This window comes from Diceros bicornis, chromosome 8, assembly GCF_020826845.1.
Source record: "Diceros bicornis minor isolate mBicDic1 chromosome 8, mDicBic1.mat.cur, whole genome shotgun sequence".
NCBI classification, from domain to species: domain Eukaryota; kingdom Metazoa; phylum Chordata; class Mammalia; order Perissodactyla; family Rhinocerotidae; genus Diceros; species Diceros bicornis.
The window spans coordinates 24488400-24513465 of record NC_080747.1 but is presented as its reverse complement, the minus strand read 5'-3'; positions in this window follow the sequence as shown (position 1 = coordinate 24513465).

The following is a 25066-nucleotide window of genomic DNA, read 5'->3' as shown; positions in this document are numbered from 1 at the left end:
ATCCATTGTACAAGCCTGTCCCCTGCTGACTACCTGTGCTACAATCCCACCATTACGTTCCCTTTCAGATTTTGAATGACCTTAACCGATTCATCAAGTCAATTTTCTGATATCTAATGAAATATTTATTGGAATGCTCTTAAGACAAATACTTAAAGAATCTAAAATTAAGAATCAAGCTGTATAGGGTTTATCCAATATTTGGACGGCCTGATGTTCTTATAAACCCGAGGGCTCCTTAGATAACAAGAATATCTCATTCAAACATATTACCCAAACACTAATGAAACAAACATATATACATATTTATTAGGACATTGAACAGCAATATTTAGTTTACTATGCATGTAGCAAAAACGATTGTAGTCCCAACCTTAATTAACATCTCTCTCGAAAGTGTTTCTTAGTATTTTCTCTAGTGCACATTATATTTTTATTTTTAAGTAATGAATTAAGATACAGAATATAGAAATCCCAGTGAGAAATATCATTTTAACTCAGTTTTACCCAGTGGGAGATTTCATGCACACCAATAGATAAGTTTTCCTATATTTAAGCCACATTAAGAACGTTAATATATTATACATACTATTTTTATGTCAAAATCATCCAAGCTTTTCTAACTCTCCAGAGATAAACCTAGCAGGAGCTAACAAAAATTTCTAAAATATTTGTAATATTTTATCAACAAATCAACAATTTCTGCTCAGCAATTTCAAGTTGCCATGTTGTTTAACTTGTTTAAGTTCATTCAAATCCATTTATTTTTCCAAATGTCAGCAATAATCTAAACTGTTCCACATCGCAGGCTGCTGACAGTTGGTATGTAAGATAATAAACAGAATCGCATTCACTCGGGGCAGGGAAACTCATATATTTTCCTTTCTATGGGCCCAGTTATCACATAATTTAGATATTAGTTTGTCACTGTGGTTTTCAATTCATTCTTCATAAAGTTAATGTAACTGAAATGATGCTCCTGCTCACAGGTGTCAACAGAAATGTTAACTATCTGTATACAAACTGATGTGTAGGCCAGTGCATTTTACTATTTCAGAGTAGAATATATGGAGAAATAACAAACTATACTCATGTAGTTCACCTAAGAAGAAATCTTTCAGATACTATTTTTCTGTGATAAGGTTTTTTTTTTAATCGATGGGCAAGAAACTAAAGTTTTCTTTCCCAAGGGAATTTTGGCATTATAAGGCTCATCAAGCCATCAAATTCTTGCAATTTGGCCTCTATGAATTCAGATACCATCAAAAGAAGAAAAATAAAATGTTTCGTTTTCCTTTGCAGAAAATATTGGCATGCAAATAAAGAAGGAAGAAGCATAAAAGTAAAGACTAAATTTTAGTTACTAATTTTAAATCCTATCCTGTAGTCTTTTGTTATGAACCAAATGACAGAAAAGTACAATTTTTATGAGCTCTCCACCCATCTCCCTTATGTATATTTTTTCCCTCCATTAATACCACGCTGGGGCCTGTTGCTTTCAGAGAATTTCAGTCAGATAAACTAAACCATGTTAGAGTGTTAATAACTTCTTGAATTCCCTCAGTAAAAATTTTTAAACAGACTAAAGGACACCAGGGAGATAGCAGTGAAAACCCCAAAGAGATGGATCTTAATTTTGTTCTTTAATTTCCTTCTTCTCGTTCATTCTTTAACGCCCAGGTCCATTGTTAACTCATCCTCTTGTAAACACTTAGCCATTTTCCTCATCTCAACTATACAAATCCTGTCCTCTCCTAAAACACCTCAGCACCACTTGTAATTCCATTATTGTACTTATTACACCATGTTATATTTCTTTCAGGAGTCTTCTCAGGAGCTAAACTTTTTGGACCTCAGCCTCAATTTCTGGGGAAAAAATAATTGAGCATCTTATGGAATAATTATCAAGTTAAACTCTTTGCTGTGAATGTTCTTACATTTTGTGGCTGTTTCCTTGACAGTTGATAACTTTCTTAGCTTTTAATCCAGAGTTTTAAGGGAATAAACCTCATCCCTTTCACAATTCATACCTGATAGTTTTACTCTATAAATTTTGTTTAATGCAGCATGTTAGAGATTGAAGACTCTTTCATATCAATGTCTAATTAGATGAAATTAGTTTCTAGTTAGTTTCTAATTAGTTTACAGATGATGAAAGTAGGCCACTCAAAGGTTAAACATCTTCTCTTAGCCCCAATTTCTTCATCTACAAAAATGAGAATAATTCTTAACTAAAGAGATTATTCTAAGAATTAAACGTGTGCTTAGCACATGGCACGTAATAAGCATTCAAGAAAGGTAGATGCTTAGATTATTTTTGTGACAGTTTGTCAATAGCTTTAGAAAATCTCAAGTTTACTGTTTCTTTATTGAATAAATTCAGCATGTGTCCTAAACAAATAAAACCTTGGTTTTCCTATTATCATTTATATTCATCTGTCAACTCAGTGATATACTACCAACCTGCTTTTTATGGAAATGACCGTTCCCAGGCTGCAGGTTCTGCTGTGTTCTGTAGAAGCCCTCCTGGTGATTTGTGCCACATCCATATCCACCTTGTCTCCCGTGCAATGGCTATGCAGTCTCACGTTTGAGTCACTATAAAACTCATAGGTAGAATGCATATAGTAACTTAAGTAGCTTTAATACTTTTCATGTCTTGTTTCCACACTTTCACTTTCTTGAAGTCTGTTTTCCTGTGCTGCCAATTTAATTATCATTACTTTAAAATAAGGAACTGAGATCTGATAACACATTAATATTTAGATTGCCTAGTATATGCTTTGATTTTACACTTTTATTATATTTTGTGCAATTATAATGAAGTAAATATTTATATAACTGTTTTCTGGAAACCTGTCTCCTCTACTAGGTTGTAACCTGTGGGAGGGCCTGTATCGAGTATATTCAGCTTATTCTAGCCCTTGGCATATGCCTGCACCTAGAAAATACGTGCCTGTTTGATGAATGATTTCTTTTCCACATTATTTGCTCTCCTTACTTCAGCTTGCCATATGTAAATATTAATGAAATCATGTGTATTTCTTTTATTTCAAATCAGCCATTGATTTATTTAGTCCTTAATACTTCCTTCCTTTAGCCTTTATTTACTTATTATTCTCATTAACTATTTTACATCCATTACGTTGGTTCCTAAAAGCGTGAAAATAGCATCTAAATGCACTCTAAAACAGGTTTGTAATTTACATAAAAAATGTTCATATTAGGTGTTTCTATCAAATTAGAGAAAATGTTTTAAAATATTCGTTTGACATTTATATATACATAGGGTCACACAATTGTTCCCTTTTAACAACTCTCGTTCAGTGCGTTAACAGCATTTATAATGCTCTTGTCTCTGATATATTCACCTAAATATACACCTGTATGGTTGTCATGCTACTCATGTCTGTGTTTTCCTATGTCTGAGAGCTAACATAATACATTCTTAGCCAACAAGAGCCAGCAAACACTCTCTAAGGGACACTTTTGAGCAGTGTGTGTTAATGCATTATACCGAGTGGTGCCTTCTGCTCTTTTGAAAGACGTATTGCTTTTTTTGATGGTCTCACTTTCTTCTGACCTGGGAAGAGCTTTGTCTGGTACTAGAAGACAAAAGAAATGAAGTGGTAATCCTAGACCTGCACCAAATAAACAATGGCTGAGTAAAGACCTCAATGTAAAAATAGAAAGTTTAGAGTGCTGTAGTCACCTTAAAAAAACCTTTGTAAATACAGAGTAAAGATGAGCCATCCAAACTAAAGCCTTCAGAAAGATCAGTGTAGCCTGGGGAGACTAGTAATTACATGAAAGGTTTATGGAAACATCTCTAACCTAAAGCATATCATAACTCACAGGAATTTGAAGATGAGAAACAATGAGTATAGAGCAGGCCTGCAACCTACTGTCCCACTTTTACGCTCAGGGAAAACCAAGAAATGACTCATTCAAATCCCCTTGTAAACTTCTTAACAAGACTCATGGCAAACACATTAATTATACTTGACAGCAGAAGGAGTTCTTATCTATGGAATTCCTTTAATGGGATATAGCTGGTCAGACTACATTGCCTATTAAAAATAAATCTTCAATTAGTGGATTTATATGGGCATTTCTAGCTAGAGAATACCATAACAATTCTAGAACTAATGGGGCATAACAACAGAGATATTTTACAGAGAAAATGTTTTCCTTTGTGCTAGGAATTCCACTTAGAAATGTTAAAACTAAATCAGAATGTAACTAACCCAATGCTAGAAGAAGGGACCAGTAGCATTGCACTGACAATCTCAGATTCCTCTATTGTCCACATGCTTTGATAATGTCTCTGTCTTTCGAATTATCAGTAAAATGAGAGGAGCTCTGATTCCTGTAAGTGTAATTTGACAATTACACTTCTTGTGTTTTCTAATGTATGACACCTGGAAGGCATCTCCATAGGGCCTGTGCTACAAGAAACCCAGATTGAACGATGTTATGGGCTGAATTAGGACTCCCCAAATTCATATATTGAACTCCTAATCCCTAGTACCTCAGAATGTAACCTTGTTTGGAGATAAGTTACTTATACTTAAAGAGGTGATAAAGTTGAGATGAGGCCATTAGAGAGGAGCCCTAATCCAATACGGCTGATGTCCTTATAAGAAGAGAAAGAGAGCCCAGGGATGGGCGGACATGGAAAAAAGGCCATGTGAAGACACAGAGAGAAGACGGCTGTCTGCAAGCCAAAGAGAGCAGCCTCAGGAGAAACCAAACATGCTGACACTTTGATATTAGACTTCAAGACTCCAGAACTGTGAGAAAATAAATTTCTGCTGTTTAAGCCACCTGGACAGTGATGTTTTGTTATGGCATCACCAGCGGACTAATACCAACTAGGTTACTTTTCATTACCATTCCCAGGAATACATACTTTTGCTTAAAAGGATATACACTTAATATAGTATATTTTCATCAGTGATTTAACTCAAGGGGAAAGCTTCATGGAACCACGGAACTTCAGTGATGGTTCGTTATTTTACAGATGAGGAACAGAGGCCAAAGAAGCAAGGTGACACTTCATGTGTTCCTAAATATAGGGGGGTTTGAGATAGGCCAATAATTAACACATTTCTTCCTTACTCACATTCTAACCTTTGGAGAAATAAGGAAAAATAAAGGAATAGCAAATGGAGGCCAAATTATCATCTCTGTTACTATTAAAGACTAACTAGAGAATGGGGCTTAGTGGAAAGAAATAGACTTGCTAAATGCATTCCAGAATTCATCATGATAACCTACCCGATTAGAGCAGTGCAAGAACAAGGTAGACATTCCCCAACCACTCAATTAATAGTCAGACTTTCCTCTTGAAAGAGAAGAACAGAATGCTTGTTTCTTGTGTGCAAATAGTACTGAAGAGAAAAATATGTATGTATATGTGGAGTTGAGCTGCTTTAATTATTTATTGCTGCATAACAAATTATCCCAACATTTAGTGGCTTAAAACAACGTTCATTTATTTGATCACAGATCTTCAATTGCGGTGGAGCTCAATGGAGAAAGATTGTCTCAGATCCAAAAGGCATCCGCTGAAACTGTACCAAGATGGCCTCTTATGTGACATGTCTGGATCCTAGCTGAGGTGGCTGAAACAGTGGGGGCTGGATGGGCATTTGACTCCTTCTCCCCACATAGCCCCTCTGAGTAGCTGGTTTTGTTTACCTCCTAATGTGGACATCTCAGTTTGGCCAGACTTCCTAGCTGGTGGCTTACTTCCCTCAGTGCTCAAAAATATGTTACCAGGCTTGCTTAGTGCCTGAACTTTGAAGTTCCAGAATGATATTTCCACCATATATATATATATTTTTTTTTGTGAGGGAGATCAGCCCTGAGCTAACATCCATGCTAATCCTCCTCTTTTTGCTGAGGAAGACCGGCTCTAAGCTAACATCTATTGCCAATCCTCCTCCTTTTTTTCTTCCCCAAAGCCCCAGTAGATAGTTGTATGTCATAGCTGCACACCCTTCTAGTTGCTGTATGTGGGACGCGGCCTCAGCATGACCGGAGAAGTGGTGCGTCGGTGCGCGCCCAGGATCCGAACCCGGGCCACCAGTAGCAGAGCATGTGCACTTCACTGCTAAGCCACCGGGCCGACCTCCCACCATATTTTTTTATTAAAATAGTCATAGAGTAAGACAAGATGTAAGGGGAGGGAAAATAGACTGCCTCTTGATGGAGGTGTGGTAATAAATTGCAAAACCAGTTTTTTGGTAAAAGAGAGATTGTTGCCACACTTTTTAGAAATATGAACTACTAAATGATCCCAACATGCCAAGTTCATTCTTACCAAATTTCAATCAGGTAAGTCACACCACCTTACCTGATAGAGAATGGATAAGTATCAGAGAAAAGCCAGGCATGTTAAAATAACTGGGCTTAAACTAGTATGAGCCTAAGCTAATGTAAACAGAGAATGCAGGAGTAAGAAAGAAGAGTTTTACCCCAATAATATTGAATTACATAAAAATGTTAATTGCTTAATTAACATTAAAGAAAATAAAACATTTTTAACTTAAACCACAGCCAACATGGGCCCCTTCAATATTTATTGCATGTCTTCTACGTGCCACAGTCTGTCCTATCCTCTGGGGATATAGCAATATGAAGTTCATGATCTCATACAGCTTACAATTTAGGGTGTGTGTGTGTGTGTGTGTATGCACGCGCGCACGCGCGCGCAGGGGAGGTCTTGAGAAACAAATAAATGTATAATATGTATTGAAGAAATGTAAGGAGAAGAAATATAAGACCAGGTGAGAGGAAGAGAATGTTCCTATTCCCTTACCTTCTGTACATTCCTCTGCCATGGTGCAATCACTATAATGATCAAGTTATCTGTTTCCCCTGGGTTTTCCCCCAGGACAAAGAGAACTTTAAGGAAAGGGATTGTATTTTATGCTCCAAATTTAAATTAGTGCAGAGCCTTGGATCTACTAACGGTTCAATCAGTGTCTGTTGAATTTCATAATTCATCAGTCTACCTTCTCTGCCCCATTTTTCTGTAGGAAAGAATTTTCTTATATATTTCTTTCCACAGCAAAACTGAGCTCAAATATGCACAACTTATCTATTTAAACCCTGCTTTAAATGGCATTTTCTAAAACTAGAACACTAAACCTCTATTTATAATAGTAGATATAAGTTTAACAAACATAAAAATTGTATGCTGCTTGAGACACCGATATGCTCGTCTAGAAGGAATGTTCTCTCTATGTTGGGAATCACTTCTCTGAGTCATATTGACTTACAAATTAAAACCAGTTGCAGTTGGCCGCAGCTCCCAACAGGCCTCCTTTAATTATGTTACCTCCTTTTTCCTTCTTTCCTTTTTCTACTCCATTCTACCTTGTAAATATGTATCTAGTGTATAATATTGAGCAGGACTAACTAGGTTCTGGTACCAATTCTAACGTGTGTGTGGATGTTCCCCACACCAACAAGCAATTCTCGGGACACCAGATAGGTATCCTACAATTCAATTCAATTCTAACACCTACCCAGAGATAGCACTGGATTCCACAGGTTAAGGGTTCAGTTCTACAAGACTATTCCCCAACCAACTTCAGACACCAGCCTCAAACCCAGGTTGTTACCTGTACTTCTGAGCTACCAACTATAAATCAGAGGTTCTCAAGACTCCATCCTTGGTTTGATCAATTTGCTAGAGTGGCTCACAGAACTCAGAAAAATGTTTTAGTTACTAGATTACTGGTTTACTATAAAAGGATATAACTCAGGGACAGCCGGATGGAAGAGATGCATAGGGCAAGGTATGGGGAAAGGGCATGGGGCCCCCATGCTCTCTCCAGGTGTCCCCACCCCCCCCCCAAATTTCCACATGTTCACCAACCTGGAAGCTCTTGGAACTCTGTCCTTTTGGATTTTTATGGAGGCTTCATTACATAGGCATGATTGATTAAATCATTGGCCATTGCCTATTGATTCAACCTCCAGAGTCTGGGGAAAGGAGGGATGGGTGGGTGGGACTGAAGGTGCCAGCCCTCTAATCACAAGGTTGGCTCCACTGGCAACCAGCCCCATTCCTAGGTGGGGTCCAAAAGTCACCTCATCAACATAACAAAAGACATTTTTATTACTCTTATCACTAAGAAATTCCAAGGGTTTTAGGAGTTTTGTGCCAGAAATGAGATGAAGACCAAATATATATTTCTTGTTTTAAATCACAATATCACAAAGACTTAATACCTACCAGTTTAGCATGCTTTAAGTAGATAATTAAACTGAGACTTAGAGAGCTAAGGGCCATGGCCGTAGGGAAAGCTTGTCTGTGATCAAGCCAAGACTTGAAACCAGGCCTGGCCCATTCCTTAAGTGTATGTGGTTAATCAATATGCTCTAATATTTAACGATCTGATCTCAATTGAATATTTGATATCTTTTTAAAAAATCCAGATTGGTTGATTTCAATTAAAAAATTTCTCCTGTTCCAGAGATAAATTAAATTATCTGGTTATCTTTGCCATTGGAATATTTGTGTAAGGCAGTTCTTAATCTTTGTTGGGTCACACACCCTGCAGAGCATGTGAAAAAATTAAAACAAAACAAAACTATGGACACTTTTGATATATATATATACACATAACATACATGTATACGTATGGCATTCAACTTCAGAAGATTTGAGGACATTCTGAAGCTTGTTCATAACATCTTTTCAAGTAATATTTTTCAGAGTATAGAGAAACGATTGTTTGTACATCCTAAACATTGACTCACATATTGCAAGGTAAGGCTATTTTAAATTTTGTGTCCATCATCTTGATTACATAAAAGGAAAGCCAGTTTGGTGTTACTATGTCTTTACCACTTGAAATTTCAGTTCTCATTAACTGAGACTAGATAGGCTCAAAGCCTTCAGCAGGAAATGCTATCTAGCTATAGTTTAATACAATTACTTGCTCTTTTGATACTATTTTTTGGGCATTTCATATATTTGTTTATTATGCTCCAGAAGATTTTCAAACAGTTTTAAGAGCTTTACAAATATTAGCTGACTTATCATCAGTGACCCATGGCAGTGATAAAAAGTTTTCTTCTAAATAAATAATTTAAGTCTAAAAAGTGAGTTAATTAAAAGAAAGAGTTGGCATAAAGATATGTCAAAAGGTTATTAATGTGGTATGTGGATTACTAAAATTTGGGAAATATTTTCGTAATGAATGGTAGTTTATCTTGTGTAAAATATATGGACCACACCTTAGATGATTTATTCTCTTTTTTTGTAATATTGGTTTTTATCATCTTGAAGAGAATTGTGTCTCTGAATGATAGAAGATGATTATTAGTTCGTATATTCCTGTATTTTTGTTTTTAAAGAGGAGGTCCAGTGTGAAGAAGACAGTGTGTGTGAACCATGCTACTACTGTAAGTCGTGTCAGTGACTGCTTAGCTGCCCCTAAGTGGTTCATAGTGTCCTCATAACAGAATTTGAAGTAGAGAAGTAAGGTCATCTGGAAGTGATAGTGTTGGCATATCGGTGGCCAAACCTCAGATAGAGACTCTAGGAAAAGACATCATATTCCACCTTCCTGTTCTTGACACATACACCACTGTTTGCTAATATTTAGCCATTTTCATTTTTACTTTTTTGACTGTATTATCTATAGAAAGTTACTAGGATAGAAATAGAAAAATCACTGCTTGTCAACAAATCCTCCTAAATCTCAAATAAAGTCAGTTGCTTATAGAAAATACTTTTTTTTGCCCAAATAGTGCAATTCATGCAAATATGTGGCTAGTGAGGCTATCATCACAATACAAAATCCAAGGTAAATATCTGGAATGATAGTTTAATGATGTGGAGTGAGAATTGGTTTTACTTTGTTTGAAAAAATATGTGTCATGAGAGAAAACAAACACAAAAATATCTTCCAGAGGGAAAGGAGAATATAAAAAGAATGTATGTTTTGATAATGATCACTTGATACATGAAAGTCACATCCAGTTATAGTTGTCTTTCAGGTTAGTCAGATATAACAGGGACATAGATTAGAAATAAATCCATTAAAATATCTAAGCAATTAAAATTTTAATGATGTTGGCAGATTCTCTGTTCCCTTCTCTTCTCTCCCCTTTCCTCTCAAGTCTCCAAGACATGTTTCTCCTCTTTCTTCTTTTCTTCCCTCCTCCAGCCCTCCCTCCCTCCCTTCCTTCTTTCCTTTCTTCTTTCATTGCCTCTCCCAAATATTGTCTCCCTTTCTCTTCTTTTCTCCCTTTCTTCTTTTCACTTCATAAATATTTTTAACCCCTTTTACCTTTCAAGAAAACATACTGTAACATGGTAAATAAATAGATGTCCTCAAGAGGCTTAAAATGTACAAATGAACATTAAAACGATAAAATGTTTAAAAATCGAGAAAGAATCACAAAATCATAAGTTTGAGGTTGGAACAAAGTTTTAAGCGAGTTCATACTATACAGGGATCAATGCTAGCTGAGATTATACCTCATGGAAGAGTTTGCATTAGGTTGGAGTTTGAAAGCTGAGATGAAATTTCTGCTGGGAAAATGTATGCTGGAGGAATTGGAATCTCAGACAACCAAAGCAACATGATTAAAGACACCAATAAGGAGGGAGGGAGGAGGGCGAAAGGGATAATTCGGCACATGTGTGTGGTGACGGGTTGTAATTAGTATTTGGATGGTGAACATGATGTAATCTATGCAGAAATAGAAGTATAATGATGTACACCTGAAATTTATACAATGTTATAAACCAATGTTACTGCAATAAACAAAAAATTAAAAAAAAAATCAACTGAAAGAATAGTGAAAGGCACATCCTTCACCTAGATGGCATCTCTTCCTATATTGAAATACTTTTAATAAAATAAATAAACCCCCTCCTCCCCAAAAAAACACACCAATAGAGGAAAAGCAGATGGCATTCTTAACTCAACTTAAAATTCTATAATATAAAATTATATAACATAATTTTACAGTATAAATGGGCTAGATGTTCAGAATCCTGGATGTCTCTTTTAGTTTTCAGATAAAGAATCTTGTGAACATATAATTTTGAAAATATATTTCATATTTATTTTCTTTAATGAAATAGTAATAAGGATAAATCTCTAATTTTCTTACAAATAGCTATATAAGTATATGGAGTATATAAAGAACTTATCTATTCTTGAAGCTTGCTTATTTAATAAAAACTCATATAAATAAATAACTAAAGTGGAGTTTTTGAATAATTTCATTCAAAGGAAATCATATTTTCTCCATAATATTTTTATTTTAAACTAATGTGTGAAAACATTTAAAATGTATCTAAAAAATAAATAAATGGTCATTTGTTTTATGACATGGTATAATATAAATATGTTAATTTATTTTCCATATGGATGAGACATTCCATAATATGTAATCAATTAAATGTGCAGTATTAAAATTAAAGAGTATTAAATACAGCAGAGGTATTTATCAGTATAGGCCAATTTTGCCACAGCAAAATTCCCAGTGTCGTAAAATAACAAAAAATAAATTCCCATTCATGTGAAATGTCTGACATGTGACAGAAAGGATATTGTGATCATCTTCTTACTCAGAGTACTGGAGTGACAGAAGTCTTACTTGTCTCACTGCCACATACACAAGTGTTTGGTTCTTTTTGACAATGGAAGAGTACATAAATCAAGTGTCTATTCTTTATGCTTTTGCTTGGAAATGACACTTGCTAATTCTAGTCATATTTCATTGCCCAAAATATCTCATGGAGTCATTGTTAACTTCAAGTGGATGTGTGTCTGGAGGGAGAGAGAATACAAAATCTTGGTTAACTCCATTACTGTCGATCATAAAAGGTTAGATATTTCTAGGGAGAAATTATTCTTATATTGTACATTTTTTGTCTTTATATCCAGAAATTTCAATTAATATTGCATTGACCTCTTTTCTAGGTAAAAAGATCAACCCTCATCCCAAAACACAAGGACGTACAGTGGAGGGGAGATAGGCCTCAAGAAAAGGAAACAACGGACATAATGAAAATGCTGTTCCTAGAAGGTGTGTGTTAATTAAAGCTGCAGCCCGCATAAAATACATCCTCTCTCCTCTCCCATCTCTCCTTCAGCATACTGTTCGTGGGTAAGTAGCTGACTCAAATAAACTTCCTCATCTAAAGAGGAGTAAATACCTTACATCATTATATATAGAATCCAGACACATATACTCTAAAAAAGGAGTAGAGACATAACACATATTTGACCACTAAAAAATAAACAAAACACACTGTAAAAATCAACTCCATGATATAGAATAAAATTGTATAGATTCATTTCTTTTGCAAATATTGAAGAGGATATTTCTTCTGAATAATTAAAAAAACAGTTTAAACATTAAAATACACATAAATGTGAAAGGACAGGACATGTAAATATGTGGTACAGTCAGGGTGGGGTGGTAAAAACGGAAAGTAAAAAGAAAATCACATGGAAATAAAGTCCATTACATACAGCAAGAAATAAGCAAGATAGTGTTGTAAAAATACTCAATGAGATGAAAAATTAGGTGGAGAAAATAACAAGTGAAATGAAAAGGACAGAAATAAAAGTTATGAAAGAGAAGAGGGAAGGTATAGAGGCTAAAGGGGATCTAATTTATGCACAATTGGCTCTCCTGAGAAGGAAAGAATAATATGAAACAGAAAAAGAAATACGTTAAAAGTAAACTGCCTATAAATAACAGAAAAATCTGAATCCACATTAAGAAGTACCACTATTTTCCCAAGAGAATACCATGTAATGGATAAGAATCCATTTATCTTTATAATCAAAGTTAAGCAACTGTGAACATTTAATTTCTATAAGAGGGTACAAATGTAATATGCCTTGATAATGTAAAAAAATAAACAACAATAAAAAATAGTTAGCTAAACCGGTGAAACAGGATGAGGGAAGAAGGGAGAAAGTATAAGCACTAATTTCTTAATAGATAATGCCCAAAATAGTTAAAATAATATTTGTTTTAAATGCCATATTGAAGAATAAATAAAATAAGTTGGATTTTAGTTACATGCTTACCTCACATAATGACTGTTTGGTTAACGATCTTTTGCCAGAAGTGTTCTTAAAAAGTTGCACATGTTTTTAATGATTCTTTTTCAAAAAAGAACAAAATTTTTGCTCCAAAGCACACTAAATAAATATGCTATATCGACTGGCATTTTGATATTATGATTTTAAGCAAAGATAAGCAGGAAAACAGGTTTCTAATCAGAAATCATCGTATAGAATATGTTTGAATTTTACATCCTTTCTTCCTTCATCCATTCCTCCCTCCTCTTTTTTCTCCTTTCCTTTCCTTGATATTTCACTAGGTGCCTTGCAAAGTCTGGATTGCAGTTCTCCTTCTCTTAGAGCTACTTTTTTCCAGTTAAACTATGATTGGAATTTTAATTATGCCAACCCTTACATTCACTGGCATGAATTCACCCGTACTACCTGCAGTGTGCCTTAAAATGACATTCTAACATAATACCTTCCTATGTTCCAAGTCCCTGTAGGTGGGGCAGGTGGCTGAGGAAGAAGAGTGCCATCCTTCATAATGGGATTATTGTTATCCCTGGTTGTAGTCATCTTTCATAATAGAAGTCATCTTTGGAGCATACTCCTCTCTCCAAGTACCCTGGATTACTGACTCCACACTATCATTATTTTCAAAAAACAAATATTGCAGGTGACAGTGCTCAAAATATTGAATGATACTTTTAAGAACTGTAATTATAAATACTAAAACTCAAAATAGGAACAAAATCTATATCGATAGAATAAAATACAGTCATGTTGATTAACGATGGAGATACACTCTGAGAAATGTGTCATTAGGCAATTTCGTCATCTTGCAAACATCACAGAGTGTACTTATACCTAGATTGTATAGCCTACTACACACCTAGGCTGTATGATACTAATCTTATTGGACCACCACTGAATATGCAGTCCATCATTGACTGAAACATGCGGTGCCTGACTGTACAGAGATGTACGTAGCAATTAAATGCAATAATTGACATAAAATAGAATATTCACATGAGTGTGGAAATCTAAACCCCCTAAGCTCCATCACATTCCAATGAGGAATGAGAGTTTTGGTTTTTTTTGAAAACATTTATCTACAGCAACTCATGACAGCTAAGAGAGCAAACATATGACCATAAATTGCTGGATTGTGATACTGGGTTTATCTACTTTTATGTGTGTTATCTTGATCAAATGATTAACCTGGAAAAACTCTACCAATTCTTTTCAAGTATAAATTAATGATAATAATAGTACCTGTCTCTAGGTTATGGTAGCAGACTGTATTAGTCTAGTAGCATTGCTATATGATTACTATAAGCTGGGCGGCTTAAACAAGGGAAATTTATTTTCTCACAGTTTTGGCGACTGGAAGTCCAAGATCAAGGTACCAACAAGGTTGCTTTCTCCTGAGGCCTCTCTTTCTGTCTTGTAGACAGCCACCTTCTGTGCTGTGTCTTCGCAGGGCCTTTCCTCTGTGCGTATACGCTCCCGATGTCTCTTCCTCTTCATTTAAGGACATCAATTCTATTGGATTAGAGTCCCACCCTTATTACCTTATTTAACCTTAATTACTTCCTTAAAGACTCTATCTCCAAATACAGTCATATTGGGAATTAAGCTTTCAACGTATAGATTTGGGGTGACACAATACAGACCATAACACAGACATTGCTGGCTATGCTTAAACTCCCTCAGATCCTTTTGTAATTTCTATATGCCCATCTGAAAACTTCTCTTTGCTTTTGCTTTCATTGACTTTATAATAAAAGAGAGAGGCACCTGCCATTCTCTCCCAAAGAGGGGAGTATATACCCTTGCAACTGCCAGGGAGTTTATGTCATTGTCTTCTTCTCCCCTGCATCCTCAGATTGAAGGTCAGACTTTGCCTTAAATTGAACATTTGCTTGGCATCTTGACTTTTCTTGTCCCACTTCCCACCTACCAGTCCCCCTTATTAGGTAACTGAGAGAACTTCCTTCCTTAATAAATTACATGCACACAAATAATTTTCATAGATTCTACTACTGGGTATCCTCATCTAAAAAAAAATAAAATATTACAAGGATTAAATGAGAGAATGTGTCAAAAATAATTAGCCTGGTGCTTGCAAATGGTAGATGTTCTGTAAATGTTAGTTAATGTTTCCATCTTATTGTTATTTGAGTATGTTATGGTTGCCATTGTTTTGTTAGTTTTTATAATTCAAGGTTTGCATCATGTGTCATGGGACGTCTTGCTTAAGCTTTTTTGAACTTCAGTATTTTCACTGGAAAAGTATGAATAGTAGTATACATTTAAAGGATTTTCTGAAGATTAAATAAGATAGAGCATATAGTCTTTTATCACAGTGATTTTCTCATAGGAATTACAAGACAAATGTTAATTTTATCTTATAGTGGGTATCTGTAGGATTCTACTTTGCTTGAAAAATACCCATCCTCAAAACCTAATGATTGTACATTCCAATTTATATATTCATTTTAACATAGTTTTCTCCTTCAATGTTCTCGTTAATCTTCGGAAAAAATCAACATATCTCTCAAACTGTTACATAAGAGTAAACAATGTATCTTCAATATTAAATACTTGCTATCATGACTTCTCTCACTGCAAATTCATTTCATTTGCAACCTCCAAGAACTTCTCTAAGAGTCAAACATTTTGCTCTGTTCCAATGTCCCATCAAGATAACCAGTGAAACATATACTTTAAGATAATGAGTTTTCATTCTGAAAGCAGAAATGCGTCACCATTTAGAAACATTTATGTCTATCATTTTGAGAGAAAATTATGTATTAAAGATTTAAACAAATGGAGTAGTCACATTCAGAATATTGTTTTCATTAAAACATCAACTTTAAAATATATAAGTACCTTCTCAGGGGGGCTAAAGACAGCAACTTATGCTATAAAATGTAATATGATTGTTGCAGTTGATAGTGAAGCCTTCAAAGTGGATTGAGCAAGAAGATTGGGATGGAGGAAAAGAAGCAATTTACTGAAGCTAACAGAGTAGACTTATTTCATTATAGTTATTTGCTGCGCCAGGAGGGAATACAAGCAGAGGTACTGTACTTTCAAGGTGAATCCAAAAAGGAAATGCATTGTCCTTTGGAAATGAAAGCTCCCCAAATAGGCTCAACCTTAATGCATTGTAAGAACTGTGCCAGTAAGTTGCCATCAGGATTGCAATAAAAATGGTGGATATAGAGGTTAAGGGAAAAATATACTTTGCAGCAGCATGAAAATAATAATTTTCCATTTTAAAGGGCTTAAAATAAATCTTTGCAAAAAAATAATAAAATAAGATGAAATGCAAAGCAGATTGTCTCTATGTTTGGGCATTTTTCTCTCTATGCAGTGTTGAGAAAACTACTAAATTTCCATGTCTTCGGCAAAACTCTTCCAGAGTCAAAACAATTCGATGCTTCCTTATGGCTTTAGCCCAGAAGAAAACACCTAAATTATTCTCCAGCTTTTTCATCTCAATTAAACCTTTGCATATTTATGATTTAAATGATTTTTATTATATACGTGGAAGTCCATCTGTGTCAAAAAAACTTTATAGTTTTCATTAATATCGATATCAAAGTGTACCAAGTGGCTACAAATATTAAATAGCTAGAACTATAATAGATTGCATCCAGCGACATGAGTGGAAATCAGAGGAAGTTTTTTTTTAACGCTATCCTTGACATGTATCAGACAATTACGATCTTCATACATTAAAATACATTTGAAAACCAAACAGCATACTAGAAGACCCCTAATTTGATGGGAGATCTTAAATGCAGACCATTTAAGAAAACATTTTGGAAAGCCTGCATTTGCACTAGAAAGAAAATAAGACACAAGACTCAGAAGACTACATTTTGGTCAATGTCAACTATACACAACTTTAGTAAGAGACAAATCAGAAATTTGTTCTGTGCTGCTTTACAGAGCAGAACTAAGTCCAGGGAGAATATTAAGGAGAAAGAGGTGACTACTCTATCTTTGATTTATTCACCAAATAATTATTGAGCACCTGGCTGTGTGTCAAAGGCTGCTCTGGATGCTAAAGTTATAGCGAACATGAAACAAACAAATGCACAAACAAATAAACCACAAAAGAATCACTGCTCAAGGGGAATTGACATTCTGTTGAGGGAAAATTGAAATAAAGAGTATCTAGTTATTAAAACTACCTAAGCAGAGCTGTGGATGATCAAATTTAAGTATACTGAGGAAAGAATTTTATATTTGAATAAAAGTTGACTTTCAACGGACCATCTAACTCTAAGAGCATTTGTATTTATACAACTAAATGACTTATTCCTGGTGCACTAAATTATTCCCCCATGCTTTTTTATGTTTTTAAAACACATTTATATTCATTAATTTTATCTATTTTAGGTCAAAATTTCTCAGTGGACTAGGATGGGATTCATCTAAATTATTTTTCATATCATGACAAAAGCTAATATACTATTTTTGTTGGTGATACTAATATTATTGATAATAATAATAATGATGTACTCATATATTATCCTGGAAATGACTCTTGTAGAAATAATTGAAAACCAGTTTTCACAAAATTGAGATATTGTAAGGAGCAATAAGTCTGTAAAAAGGCAAACTAATTATATATTTTCAAATATCTATCTTCAAGAGATATTCATTACTCTTCAGTTACATATGCTAGAGGAAAGCAGGACTGAGATAGGAAGGGAAATTAATCTATAACATGCGTTGTACATAACTAGCAGGTTGAACCAAGACACCTATTATAACCACTTAGGAGAAAAAAAAATCTGACGTGTTGTAAAGCTGTGAAGCTGGAAATTGTACAACTTACAATACAATAATCCCACCTGCAGGCTTATAGATTTAGACAAGCTCTTTCACGTGGACATTGGAAAAAAGTTGACATAAATATTCATAGCAGCAATTTTGAAATAACAATAAATGAAAGCAACTCAGGTTTTTATTGACAAGAGAAGTAACAAAGAAATACAATTTAGTAGGAAAATGAATACATGTAATTATAACCACATACATCCATGTGACTGAATATTGAAAAATATGTTTGATTGAAAAAGCAAGTCGGAGGAGATAGAGTATAACTCCAATTATACAAACTATATTAAAAATGGAAGAAAGGGAGGTAGCTGTGACTGCTAAGGAGCAAAAATTGTCTCCTATGAAATTCAAGGAATTACTAAATAAATATTACAATATTTTTTTATTATTAGTTATGCAGTAGTGTTTTTGAAAAAATATGCCTATGAATGTACAATGTATACAACATAGAATATACATTTTAATATACTTATATGTATGCATATTTAGAAAAATACATGATATATGAAATGCCTATTATATTTGTCATTTTTATTTTGTATGTGCTATTTTTATTTGCATGCAATATTTAACAACAGATTTAATCAATCTTTGAGTCTTTGAAGGTGATGTCTAGCATCTGTAATCTAAATAACTTTCTTAGTGTTTCTTTTATATGTAAAGCTTGAGACCTTCTGAGGAATGTACTTATTAGACTTGCAAATCAGAAGGATCATTTTAGGAGGCACTTGATTAGTAAATTGGAGGCAGATAAAACCAAAAGCAAGGCAATCTGGAAGCAGGATATTTCAGTTTTCACTAAAGAGATGCTGAGTTCCTAAACTAGGTCAGTGACAAGGAAGTGGAAAGGAGGTGTGTATATCTTCAATTAGCAAAGTTTACTAAATAACTGATTAGATGTGAGGATTATGATTATGAATGAATGTGAAATCTAGGAAATGTAACAGATTTGTAGGTTATCTCATCATTTGGTTCACTAGTTGGCAAGTAGAGAAGACTGAAATGGGAGAAGCCTTAGGGAAAGATAATGAGGATGTTCTGGGATTTACTCAGGGTGAAGTGCTTGGGGCAGCTCCAGACAGAGATGGGCAGTAGGATGTTGAATAAATGGGTCTGGAATTTCAGCAATAGGTATGATCCAGAGATATCACTGCTAATGACTGAATTTTTCTGGGAAGAAAGCACAGAATAAAAAAACATAAAGGACTAAACCCTTGGGAACTATACCATTTTAAAATAAACCAGAAGACAGGGAAACTGAGAAGAGATGGAAAGATGGTTGCTAGACAGAGAGCCCCTAAGGAGAAGGGAATGGGAGGAAACAATATCAGAAGAAAACATATGGGTCAACTGATACAGAGAGTTTAGGAAAACAGACTCTGGGAACGAGTTATGAAAATAGTGAAGAGAAGAAAGATCTGTAAATAGGATGGAATTAAAAGACTGAAAATAGTTATGAGAAAAAAGCAAACAAAAAATATTGAAAATAGTCTAAATATCTAAGAATGTGAGATTAAATAAATTATGTTATATAAATATATGCGTGTGCTTGTGTGTACATATATATGTCTATATATATATATAACCATTAAATTCAGATTATGCCATTAAAAATTAGGTTGTCAAATAATATGCAATAAGGAAAAGTATTTTTCATACAAATAAGAAAGCAATTAAATGATAAGTGATTAAATGCTAATGATTAAATGATAAAGCAATCTTTAAAACATCACGTGTAATATGATCCCATTCCTATTACATATAACTGCAACAAAATATAATAAAAGGTTAACAATCTATTGTCATGGAATTAACACTCAACATTAGTACATTTCTCAATTTCTTCTATGAACATATTTTACTTGTAAAAATAGTAAAAAAGTAAATTTAATTATATAATATTGTTTCACATTTCCCTATCTCTCAACATCCTCCATTCTCAAGTTAAATATCATGCTTCATAATAATTGCTTCCTTGGGATGTACTCTCATCCTTTTAATGCTCTCTCAGTTCCTTAGGCTTCCATGTAAAAACACCTCTCCTAGTTTAGTCCAGTCCTCCTCCCATTCTCCTCTTGTACCAGAGCAGCAGATACAAGTGGCTGGAGAAAACACATGAACAAGCCACTTGGATTCACTTCACATACAAGACCACTAACCTCAAATAGGCTCTTAATCCTGCCAGCAATTACATGATTTTTTTTCTCTTTCCTCATACCTCTGATATATCTACCCCTAAACTCAAGCTCACTGAGGCTCTTTCATTTAGAAAATAGAAGCAATCAAAAGTGAACACCACATTTACAAACTTATATGCATCAGTTCCCATACCTTTAGTACTACTCCTGTTATGTATGAACTGTCTATCTGCCTGTTCCCCGTTGATCCATCCCCTCCTGCCTATGCTCCAACACTGCTTAATGTTTCTCTTTCTCTCTCTCTCTTGCATCATCAGTGTTTTCCTTTCATCAATGCTTTCCTTTCTCCTGGATCATTTCCATCATAAATTACACTCTGTAATTTGATATGTATATATGTATTATACATACATATATATATATGATACATATGCTATAGATTGAATGTTAATGTCCCCTCCAAATTCAAATGGCAAAGCCCTAAATTTCCAATGTGATGGTATTTGGAGGTGGGGATTTTAGAAGGTAATAAGGTTTAGAGGAGATCATGTAGGTGGAACCCTTATAACAGGATTAGTGTTCTTAAAAGAAGAGGAAAAGACGAGAGAGCTTCTCTCCACCACATTGAGAACACAGCAAGAAGGCAATGCAGCCAGCTGCAAACTAGGAAGAGGGCAGAGGGCCCTTACCAGATACTGAATCTGCCAGCACCCGGATCTTGGACACTCCAACCTCCAGAATTGTGGGAAATAAATGTTTGTTGTTTAAACCACTCAGTCTGTGGTATTTTGTTATAGCAGCCTGAACTGACTAAAACTATAATCTCTGTATAATCTGCCCACATGCACTCTCACCTACCATTTCTCTGCTCCTCCTTTTTGCGTGGTTGTTAGAGTGTTTTCTATTCTCACCCTTTCCAGATCCACTCCTATTCTCGTTTGAATCCAATTCATGCAAGTTATTACAACCACACATTAAATTATGTTTTTTCTAGGGCACCAATGACCTTTCCATTGCTACATTTGTTCATCAATGCTTAGTTCTCTTATTCTCTTATTATTTTGCCAATCAGCAGAATTTGAGCAATGTCTCTTCCTTCCTTCTTCGTTTGCGTTCAAGACAATATCCTCTCCTGGCTTTCCTTCAACCTCATTGAATACCCCCTAGTATTCTCTGCTACTTCCTTTTCATTGTCATTTTACTTCCATCTCACTTGCATTAGATACACCTAGAATATTCTTCTTTCAGATATATACATGGTTAACTCACTTTCTTCATGATTTTGCTTGAATGTTACTTTTTTAATGAGAACCTATGACCATCCTACTTAAATTTGTGATCTAATTGTCAAGTACCATCCTTTCTGGCTTATTTTTCTCTAAAGTACTATCTAGAACACTATATATTGTATTAACTTACTTGCTTATTGACTGTCTCTACCACACTAGAATTGAGACTTCATGAAGGCAATCATTTTTGACTGTTTTGTGAATTGCTGCATCAGTAGCATCTATGCAATATTCAGTTAAAATGTAGGAGCTTAATAAATACTTGTAGGATGAATGGATAACAAATTTTAAAAAGAACAGCTTCAATTCAAAGGTAAAATTAAAAACAGAAGGACAGGGTTATTACTATTTGAAAGCGAACTATTTTTGAAACGCAATAATGCTTACATGATTGTGTGTGAAGGTCGAAGTGGCACGGAAATAGAGGGAGTTCATTTTTCTTATGAAAAAATGGCCACTATGCTCATATTTTGTGGTTAAAATGAGATGTTGCAGATTTTTATCTTTAAATATTCTACTTCTGTGGGATTTTGCTGTATCTCATGGATCAAATGTAATTTCATTTCACTATTTCAGAATTTTTAAGTATATTTAACACAACCTATGATATCCTTGAGAAAGCACAAAGCTCCCTTTTTCCCTTTCCTGGTAGAGTTTAAACTCACCTGAACCCTGCTTCTTGGAATTCCTCACACGCTTCTCAGCATTTTCTTTAGTGGCCAACCTTTAGCAATTAGACATATGATGCCAATGATTACACGTTAATTAAGTGATCTGAGAACAACTTGAAATTCTTTCCAAAGAGCAGCCATTTTACTCATTTAATTTTTTCATTGTCCTCAGAATTGTGCATGCATTTTCAATGATATATTCTATCACCATAATATCTTAAAACTTTCCTTATATGTGTTTGTCCCATGTCATTATCATCTTGAGATGTCTGAATCAATGAACTATTGTTTAGATTATAAAATTAAATTCACCTTTGTACTATTATTGACATCAATATTTGTGGCAGTCATTGAGGTGCCTCACTCAAATCCCATATCAAGGGAAAACCTGCTTTTAGGAGTGGGGTTTGCTGACAGCCTCCAGTTGCCTCACTTTGGGATCTGCCAACGAATTCACACCAAGGCCTTGCTGTCCTTTGGTTGCTCCTGCTGAGCACAGCAGGGACAGCAGAGCTGGACTCTATCCTACTTAATTCAGGACTCTCCTAATGGGTAATCTTTGTTCTGTGACTCTGTTGGCCTGGAGGAGACTTGGTCATAGTTGCAATGCAAACTAAAGCTCTATCTATCCAATTCTCCTTCCTCCCCCATCTCTTTCCACAGGTGTTGGATCCGCATCTGGGACTGAAGATTTTCCCTGATTATTTCTGCTGTCTTCCTCTTTTCTCTTTCATAAATGTCTCCCCTAATAATCTTCAAATTTTGAGAAGCCATCTGTTTCTCAGAGAACTCAAATTGATACTGTTTTTTTCAGTGCTAAAATATTACATGTAGAAAGTGCCATTAAGATAACTTTGTAAACTTTGGATCTCTCATTTCATTGGGTACTAGATAAGCATAAGAGTATCTGTCCATTACCTATTACATCAGTCAACAGCTGTTGAAATTTCAATTTGTATTACTTGGGTTTGTTGAGAGTTGCAAATATCAGATTTAAATTAGCTGAAGCAAACTGAGGAATTTATTAGAAGGGTGCTATGAAATCTCATAAAACACCCAAATGATTGAATAAATTTATCTTTGGGATGAAAAAAATGAAGGTAGAGCTTAGTGATAACTGCAACCAGAAACTGGAGCACCATGTTTCTCTCCATACTTTGTTTCTGAGTTAATCTGGCAACTTGTTCCATTCTTCTCTTTAATATCAGTGTGGATTGCTATTTGAAAAAAAAAAGAGAAAGAAACATGTCTAACATTGTGAAGAGACAGTCTTGTCAAAGGTTCACAAATAGCTGAAGTAAAACCAATGCATCACTGAAGTAATAATTAGTAAAAGTTTATTGTACACACACCAAAAAGACAGTTTGCAAACCAGAAGCACTCAAACCAAAACACGGATTGAGGCTGAGGGATATATCGTTATAAAGCAGCTTATATAGTGAGAAGGCAGGGACTGTTTATTCTTCATATTGACTGGTTATAATACTGTAATTTTCTTAAACAATACAGAATTGGTCAGAGGTTATCTCATATCAACCTTAGGAAACAGTTCAAGTTTTGTTTACAATTTCCAGAGGCATAAGCAAGAAGTGACACAGGTAAGTTAGTCTTGCAAAATAAACTAAATTAAACTTTGTTTGTATGATTAAATTGGTTCTGTCTGCTCAGGGCACTTTCAAGGCTGGTCTCCATGTGTTTTTGATTTCACAGACTCAATTATCACCATCGTCTGTCATGTTTAAATTGTAGGGAAGAGGCCCATTGCCCGATTTTGCCACTTTGGCCAATCAATTATGACCATGGGCCAAGGTCACTTTGAACAAGTGGATGCTCCCATATTAACAATATACACAGAGGAAATAACTAAATAAAAGGAGAAAAAGCAGGAAACAAATGTGAAAACATACAAAAAGTACTAATGTACCCAGTAGATCCATGGGCAGGAGACAGTATTATATCAGTCTATTCATTTTTAATTTAATCCAGTTATATTACAAAAATACTGCTTTTTAAAAAGCACTCACTATTGTTTATATCTTTATTTGGAACACAGTAAAACCGTATTCTCAAATTATCCTGTTGACATTTGTTTTGTATCTATAGTACTTACTGGCTACAGCAACTGGAAATTTCTACTTTTTCATTCAGTGATTTCTATGTACAAGCTTGACTACCCTGGGTTTTACCAACTTTTTAATGAGAGTGATAATTTTATATTTATATTTACTTGTAACTTGCCATGTTCCAAAAATTTGAGATCACATACGAAAAAAGTTTAGATATATAATAAGATAATTTAACACAAATATTATATTAAGGTTAAATAAGTTAAATCCCAAGGGAAACATGGTAAAGAGAAATGTGAACCATGATTTTTTACACTATTACAAGAGGTGAGTGGCAAATTGACATCCAAACTTCTCTGCTAATGAGAGAAATAGAGAAACTTGATCATTGACCTATTACTATATATGTATATATATCCTATAAGAGAAAAGCAAACTTTCCCTGTACTGAAGTACAAGTGACATTTCTCCCATGGGTCCTTATATGAGAAAATAGTGTGATGAACTTGACAATGTTCTCAAAGAGATTCTGACGATAAATACACCTAGAGTTTTCACATAGGTCTTACTAATGGGTGTCCTTCAATGTAAGCCAAAGACATAACATCAAAAAATGATTAAATATAAATTAAGTTCATGAGATGTGAGACAATGTAGTTCGAGGACAGTACTCAGTTCTCTGATGGTGATATATACATACACTCAGTGTATTGGATTACAGCATATTACTTCTTTAAAATTCATTCATACAACTTATGTGAAATCTTTATTTACACATTCAACTTCATTTATGGATATAAATAGTTATGCAAATTGTTCAAAATGATATTAATTGAAATATGTCTGCAGCTTTGGCATTCACATGCTACTTATTACTTGCCTATTTTGCACAAGCGCTGTGTGAACACTGAGAATACAACAGTAAACAAGAGGGAGGGAGAAGGTTGCTACCCTCTTGGAGTTGAGGAGGCTAAG